We start from the raw sequence: 9,045 nt of genomic DNA on the forward strand, positions 1-9,045 counted from the left end.
ACAGCCCAGGAAGAAAGGAAACTATTTCAGATGACACTACTTCCTTGGACTATAGGGAAGCTTCAAGCATGGGAAACTTTTTATTTATTGCTCCAAAAGTAGGATAACTGAAATATAAGTCTGCAAGGTTAGTGCCCTACAGGCTTTCCTATCACCATGCATCATCTAGGCCCACCAGCATGTCAGACTAGGCCTGCCATAGTCCTTGCTACTACTCAAGCCCACTGTCCGCCCTCTTTACTTTGCATTTTATACCTCAGCAACACAAAATTGTTCATAGTTCCCCCAAATACATAATTCTATTTCATGCCTGTATATGGCCCATACCTCCCACATGTCTTTTCCTATCCCACTTCTTTGCTTCCTGTTAATTATTTAGGCTCCACTTTGGATATCAGCTCTCCCAGGGGTTTTTTTCTGGAGCACCATCTCCTATCATCCCAAAGCCACACCCAGGCTTTAATTCTCTCATCGCATAATAAACCCTGCCTGCCTTCATCATAATTCTATTTTGCTTTCAATTTATCTGTTAATATGTATGTCTTGCATCAAGGGCAAGAATAGAGTTTGGGTTTGTTGGCGGTTTTGGTGGGTTTTTTCTTTTCATCTTTATATGCCCAATTTCTAGAATTGCATCTGTCACAGAACAGACATTCAACTGAACTGATCTGAACTATACTAAACCTCCTCTCTGGCCTCATCAGGAAATTAAAGCTATTGGCCTAAGCTTTAGAAGATTTCTGGGGTTGCTTCCAATTCTAAAGTGATTTAAGACATTCACTCCACAGATTTACAAATGATTTATGCTATTGTTTAAGCTGATATGAGACCATTCCAGACCTTTCCAACTCAATCAGACCACACCTTACACCAATTAGAGCATATTTTTTATCAGTAATTTACAGTAATTTCTCTAACTCAAAATGACCAAGTGATTTCTCCTGGCCTCTTTGCACAAATCTTTCCTGGACTTCAAGATGCTGCGATCAGCATTCAGTGTCTTCATCCTGCTTACTTCCTTTTTTAATGTCTCTCATGTCTCTCCCTATTTTTAATTATGCTACTAGTGTCCATACAAAATCCCTCAAATTTTCTCATTAATATCTGTCTCTAGGACTAACATAGTCTAGTTTACAACTCATATACCTCTAGAGAAATTTTTTTTTCAGATATCCCACCTTCAAATCCTCCTTCATTCAGTTTTCTTGATATGTCATAAAATAGTTCTAATACAAAGTTATTCTTCTTTGCTTTAGACCCACTGATCCTAAAGTATTCTACAACCTATGGGCAGGCAGTGAAATTCAACAAGCTTTTATCAAGCCCATTGTAGTCAAATAGTTGTAGTAGACCAGTAGATGATTTTTGAGATGGGATTACAAAAAGTTTGAATTTTTACTAAAGTATAAACAGGATATGAACAAATTATCCTAAAACAAGGTAATACATGATAAATATCTTAGGAGGTTAAAGCAAAATTCTGTAGGAATCTGAGAAGATAGTTCTTTTCTTGTAAGGTGACCAAAGAATGCTTAGTAAATGACTCAATACTGGGGCTGTCCCTGGAAAGTCAATGGGTTTGTGGTAGGTTTTGATAGGATGAAAGAGAAAGACATAGATAAAAGGATGACATGAGTAAAGAAAGGCTTGGAGACCAAAAAATGTATTAAATAACTGAGCTGCTTGTTTTATTGGATCATGGGGAAGCATCTGAGCTTCAGGTGAACAAATCTGGTTACAGAGGGATCATAGAGAGACTGATGGTCCGATCAAGAAAACTTAGTTTGGGATCCCTGGGTGGCGCAGCGGTTTGGCGCCTGCCTTTGGCCCAGGGCGCGATCCTGGAGACCCGGGATCGAATCCCACGTCGGGCTTCCGGTGCATGGAGCCTGCTTCTCTCTCTGCCTGTGTCTCTGCCCGCCCCCCGCCTCTCTCTCTCTGACTATCATGAATAAATAAATAAAATCTTTAAAAAAAAATAAAATAAATAAAGACAGTGCTCACCTCAGCTTTTTAAAAAAAAAAAGTTTATTCAAGAAATGAGATATAGAAGACTAATGAATTTTGTGGACTGATAAAAGGACTAGAGCTATCATGCCTTACAAGCTAAATAAGTCAGTCAAAATTTCACTTATATGTGGAATTTAAGTAACAAAACAAATGAGCAAAAGGGAAAAAAGAGAGAGAAAAAGGCAAACCAAGAAAGACTCTTAACTATAGAGAACAAACTGATGGTTACCCAAGGGGTGGAGGTGGAGGAATGCATGAAGGGGATTAAGTAGTGCACTGGGTGTTGTATGGAATTGTTGAATCACTATATTGTACATATGAAACTAAGATTTATCACACAAAGAGTGTGAAGCAAAGACTTTAGACTTTCTGAAGAAAGACTTCAGAGTCTGAAGCAAAGGACTTTGACTTTCAGTGTGAGGCTGAGGAGAGGTACAGTCTACCCTGTAGTTACATGACTAATGTATCCTTCTCTTTGGACATGAAATGCATAGTGTGCATTTTTCCAAAATTAAAGAAGTGATAATACCAGCACTTTTCTCATCTGGTGGTAGTAAGAATGTAAGGAAATTGGAAATAAAGTACTTAGCACAATAACTGCACATAATAAAACAGTAATGTTAACTATTGTTAATAGTAAATTATTTTAAAAGATTGTATTTTAAAGATAATTTTTGTTGTTATATGCAGTGAATTTTAACTACTACTCAGTTTTTTTGTTAACCAGAACAATTACCTGAAATCTCTCTCCATGACAAAGCATATAAATGATCGAGTAACTGCTATATGATGATTTTTAAGAAATACATACTCGGTCATTCAGGTGACCAAAATGTATTTCTCAGATATATTTGGTCTTCATCCACAGTTCCTGAAGCCAGGTGAAATGAGTGTCTTGTTATTAATAATGGTGACTTTGGGACCCCACTCAAGAGCAAGAATAGCTGCCAGGAGGACCAACTATATGATTAGAGGGTTCAAACTTTCAGTACCCTTCTCACTAAGGGTTAAATCAGCCAATGGTCAATGACTTAGTCAATCATGACTAGATAGTGAAACTTCCACAAAAATCCAAGAGTATAGCTTTTTTTATCCTCTTTATCCAGAAAGCTTCCACACTTAGGGAACCAGGACACTTCCACATGTTACCGAGCCAGGCCCCAAGTTCCCACAGGAACCTTGCCCTATGTAACTCTCCATCTGGCTGTTGATTCTTATTCTATCTTTTCATAAACTGGCAAATTTAAGTGTCTCCCTGAGTTCTGTGGGCCACTCTAGCAGATTAATTGAACCTAATTGGAACCTCCAGTGTTCAAATGGTGGGTCAGAAACACAGGTAATAGCCTAGGATTTGCAACTGGCATCTAAGGTAGGGATTGGGGGGACAGTCTTATATGACTGAAATCTTAACCTGTGGCAGCTGATGTTATCCAGATAGACAGTGTCAGAATTGAGTTAATTTCTCAGATACTTTGACAGTGTTCAAGAACTGCTTGGTATTGTAGGGGAACCCCCTCAAACACTGGACTTGAGTCTGGAAATATTAAAGGACTAATGTACCGTAAATGTTAATATATGCATAGAAGCATTCCAGAAGGCATGTACACAAACCTAATGTGCTAAGAGGAATTTTTCTAGGGGCTGAGATTAAAGAATACTCTCACTTTCTATGATAAACATTTCTAAAATGTTTACTTTTTTAACAATGATTAATTTCATAAGAAAAAATAACTGAAAAAATTAAAATATTTAATGCAAGCAAATGGATGTTTTATTCTCTTTCTTAGTAACAACAACTGTGTGTTCTACATATGTTCAGGACTATGTTATTTTTCAGAATCAAGGTTTCTCAAGTGTGCAGTGCTTTATCTAGTTTTGTTAAATCACTCCTCATGCCATTAGATTTAGAAATTACAGCAAAACATGGAAGTTTCTAAGAAATAAGTTTGAGAAATGTTGATGATTTGGCAACTTATCCTATGGAACTTTTACTACCATTTGAATTTTTAAACAACTATTCAATTGTTTATCTGAAAATAAATATTTTCAAATACATAGACTTTTTTCTCAGTTCCAATAAATGAATTGTCTTTTTCCATCTTTCCAAGAATAATCTGCATGCTTTCATCCAAGTGGTTAGTACTAAAAGCTATTTTGACACTGTCTCAACATATAACTATTCTTTCCATTGCACATATATTTATTTTAAAGGAATATTTTGATGTTAAACTTAAAAATCCATGGTTTAACTGTAAGAGTACTCTATTAATAGTTTATAGGTCTTTTATGCAATATGTCATTAGGATATTTGCAAAGGCAGTCCTTAAAGCAGTTTTCCAGTAATTTGATTCCCTCTCTTCCACCATTGTAGCTGAAGAAATCATTTGATGCAGGGAAGAAACTATATTTCTATTAATCTAATTTGTTTGTATATTGCAGGTATCCAGCTAGATATGAAATTCATCTTCTAAAAATTTTAGAATACCAAAAATGATCCACTTAGAAAGAATCTCTTATGCCATTCAGCTCCGGAGATCCATATGAATGCATCCAGGACACACAGCTGGTTAAAGGTAATAAGGGTCTGGGCCAGGACCCCAATCACCTGGCACTCATTTTCATGTTCTTCACTCCACACTGGTTTTCACACCCAGAAATCTTCCCCAATCCCAATTAACCCTAAACTTATTTATTCATATTACATTTCTTATTTAGCCTCTGCAATGTGCAAGACATTTCCTTCGAACAGGAATCTCTTTGAAAAAAAGTTCTACAAGAAAGAGTGAGAAATGGTACAGTTTTTGTTACTGTTTTTGTTATTTTAACACACAAGCCATTTCTGCCTACATTTTCATCATGAAACCTTAGCTGTTATGCTTCGGACATGAAATTTTAAGAGTTTATTGTTATAGTTGCAATAGACTGCAGAAATTTGCATAGCCTTGGAATAAGACATACTTCTCTGTAAACTCAGATGAGGAAGGGATTGAAATGCCCTTTGTTTCAACCGTGGTCTTTCTTCAAGATGTGCCATCCAGAATCTGCTCCCAGAAAACAAGATGATTGTTGGTTTCTATCCACATGCCCTTGATCAAATTAAAGCTAACATTTTGTTGGTTAAGATCATTATTAACTGTGAAGCGGAACCATTACTTCTGGATTGTGGATACTCGAACCAGTTGTGAGACAAGCTGAAGAATTTAATAGTCTGCTTTGGTCATTTGGCTTTTGTTTCATGTTGAATTACTATGTTATATGACTTTTATTTTTTTAAGATTTTATCTATTTATTCATGAGAGACACAGAGAGAGAGAGGCAGAGACACAGGCAGAGGGAGAAGCAGGTTCCATGCAGGGAGCCCAACATGGGACTCGATCCCAGGTCTCCAGGATCATGCCCTGTGCTGAACGCAGCACTAAACCGCCGAGCCAACCAGGCTGTCCTTATGTTATATGACTTTTGATTCAAATTTTTGCAACTGACTCAGAAATCTATAATAATCTTTTAAAATATATTGCTATGCCTATACCATACAATGGAAAAAGTCCTTTCCCAAAAAAATAAAAGCTTTTACAATAGCTAGAGAAAAAACTCTGAAGTGAAATGTTTCCAGAATCTATAGAGATATAAGACAACTTTAGTTATTTTGAATAACTAGTTACAGAAAAATAAACTAGATATTATTTAATTCACTTAACACAAACTTCATCTAGAAAAATGCTTACACTGCTAATTTGATTTAGACTTTTTAAGAAATTCTCTAATTCATGAACAAGCAGCATTACATGAAATAATAATATTGTGAATGAAAATTAATATAATTGGGCTAAATATCTAAATGGCACCAGGAGGGTATTCTTAAATATATATCTAATATTCTACATTAGACATTACTATGGGATACATATTCTTTACTTACTATAACATTATATTAACGTACAACCTTTCAAACTTTAGGAAATTAATAACTTAGGAAGCTAAGTCTTTAAAGTATTCCTCTTACAGAATTGTACTACTGATAAAACAAGTTACTCTTTAAGTTAATTATTTGAGAAGACATACAGATGGCCAACAAGTACATGAAAAGATGTATAACATCACTAATCATCAAGAAAATGAAAATCAAAACTACAAGGAAATACCATCTCACACCTGTAAGAATGGCTAGAATCAAAAGTCACAAAGTAAGTGCTAGCAAGGATGTGGAGAAAAGGGAACTCTTGTGCACTGTTGGTGGGAATATAAATTGGTGTAGCCACTATGGAAAACAGTATGGAGGTTTCCCAAAAAAGTTAAAGGTAGAACTACCATATAATCCAGCAATTCCGCTTCTGGGTATTTGGGAAAAAATGAAGAAAATGAAAACTGTAATTCAAAAAAATACATGCACCCTTCTATTCATTGCAGCATTATTTACAACAACCAAGATAAGCAAACAACCTAAGTGCCCATTGGTGGATGAATGAATAAAGATGTGGCATATATATACAATAGAATACTATTCAGCCACAAAAAAGAAGAAAATTTTGCCATTTGCCACACATCAATGGACCTTGAGGGCATTACGCTAAGTAATGTCAGACAAAGACAAATACCGTATGATTACACTTATATGTAGAATATTTTAAAAACCCACAAAAACCATATAGATACAGAACAGGCTGGTGGATGCCAGAACTGGGGGGTAGGAGGTGGGCAAATTGAGTGAGAGGGGTTAAGAGTACAAACTTTCAGTTATAAAATAAGTCATGAGGATGCAATATATAGTATGGTGACTATAATTAATAATATTGTATTGCATATTTGAAAGTTACTAAGAGTTAATCTTGGAAGTCCTCATCACAAGAAAAAAAATTCATAACTATGTATAGGGACAGATGTTATCTAGACTTATTGTACTAATCATTTCACAACATATACAAATATCAAATTATTATGTTGTACACCTGAAATAATATATTGTATGTCAATTACACTTCAATTAAAAATTATTTGAAAAGCACTTTTAAAAAAGCCCCCCAAAATTGTTTCTTCCTACATTTATTTAGCTATGACAATTTCTGCATTGGGATACTCTTGACACAGCTTAATTAGATTTATTCTGAAGAATCCTCAGGTATGAAACTTGTCAATGGGTCCTGGCATACATTAAAGTCAGCATTCTTTGGGAGGTATTTTCAAAGAAAAGGAACAATTTCTTTGAGGAATGTCTCTTGGCAAAAAGACTCTCAACTGTTTTATTAATCATATTCAGGAGTTTCACTTCCTTTCCATTTAGAGCAACATATTATATGCTGTTCATGTGGCAAATCTAAATAAAACTGGAGAATATGTGATGGCCAAAAATCCAGTAGTTGTAATTTTCTTAAAAACAACTGAAAAAGAAATGAAGGAAGGGGAAGGAAAGAAACTTCATTCTATATTTAATCTCTGCATTTTCTAATGCTCAGGAAATAAAAATAATATCAAGTCTATCCAATACTTTGATGTATGAAAACAATAATATAATACATGTTATTTGCAACTTGTACAAGTTCAATTGTATATGGTATGCTAACTATAAATACCACATGTTTATACAGTATCCTTCTTTTTCTTTTTTTACAGTATTCTTTTGGAAGTAAAACAGGAAAAGGATAAACAGCCTTTGGTTTTTATTCAGTTGATAATTAAATATAAAGTGACAAATCAGTGGGCTCGACCTAGATGCTGGAGCAGAGACAGGGACTGTGTTGGACCTCTAAATCTTCCAGGCCAAGGGGAGTACGGCCCTAGCAGTGTGCTTTGCCCCCACTGTGAGACAGAAAAGAACGTGTACTATATGCCTATGAGTCCACTGATTGCCTGCATCACGGGCATCTGTTGTCAGTTTTGCAGAGGTATAGTTTTTCTGAAAGTCTGGTGTGGCACATCCACCTCTTTTACAAGGTCCCAAATCCAACTTTATGAAGTACAGATTGAGATTGTCCAGGATATGCATCTGCCTCTTGGTATCAGCAAGAAAATTATGAACAACCAGCTTGTTTTCTCTACAGGGCAGAGATTCTCCATCCTCTTCCATTTCTTTCCTGATAAAGATTCAGTCCATCATCTAAGTCTTGTCTCCTCCTTGAAATTTCCCTAGGTTTTTCTTCTAATGCATAGAAAACTTTTGGGAGATCTGTGGGTGTATGACCCAGTCGTTTGGATTTAAACAAGTACCCCCATCCTTATGATTCAGGGGCCCAAACATATATTTGAGGAATTGCTCCCTAGTAAAATTAAAAGCTTTTGCAGATTTATTATGCAGAATATTGACAAAATCTAATATGTTTTAAAATAGTTACTTCTAGCTGCTTTATTGATAATAGATTTTAGGGGGTCCAGAGTAGAATCAGGAAGGTTAGAATCACTATGGGTTTTTGTTTTGGGGGGGGGGTTGGTTTTGGTTTTTTGCAGTAATCCAGACAACAGACAATTGTGGTTCTCACATTGGTGGTTGCAGTGGAAGGTGAGATGTACTCAAATTCTGATTATTTTTGGTGATAAAGTCAATAGGAATTTCTTAACATAGTGAAAGTGGGGCGATTTTTAAACAACACTTAAATATAATGCCACAGTATTTGCCTGAACAACTAGAAGGATGGAATGCTATTAAATGAGGTGAGGGAAGCTTCCAGTGAAATCAGTTTGGAGGGTAAAAGGAGCAGCCTGTCTTGGGAAATTAAGAGTTTGAGATGACTGTTGAGCATTCAAGTGGAGATATCAAATAGGCAGTCAGATATACAAGTCTGATATATATAGGAGAGTTTTAACCATGGAGAGTTTAGATCTTGAGGATTGTCAGTATACAGATGGCTTTGAAAGCTAAAGTAGATGAGCCAATCCCACCACTTGATTTTTGTCATCTTTCCCTCCTGACCACAAGTATTGATCCCAGGCTACTCTTTAATAAAATTCTGCGTGCTAACGTCCACCTCTGAGCTCACATCCAAATTTAGCTTTCCTTGATTTAGTTAAAACATGTCTAAAATAAGATCTGCCCATATCTTTTGT

This window comes from Canis lupus, chromosome 7 (genome assembly GCF_048164855.1).
Source record: "Canis lupus baileyi chromosome 7, mCanLup2.hap1, whole genome shotgun sequence".
NCBI lineage: Eukaryota > Metazoa > Chordata > Mammalia > Carnivora > Canidae > Canis > Canis lupus.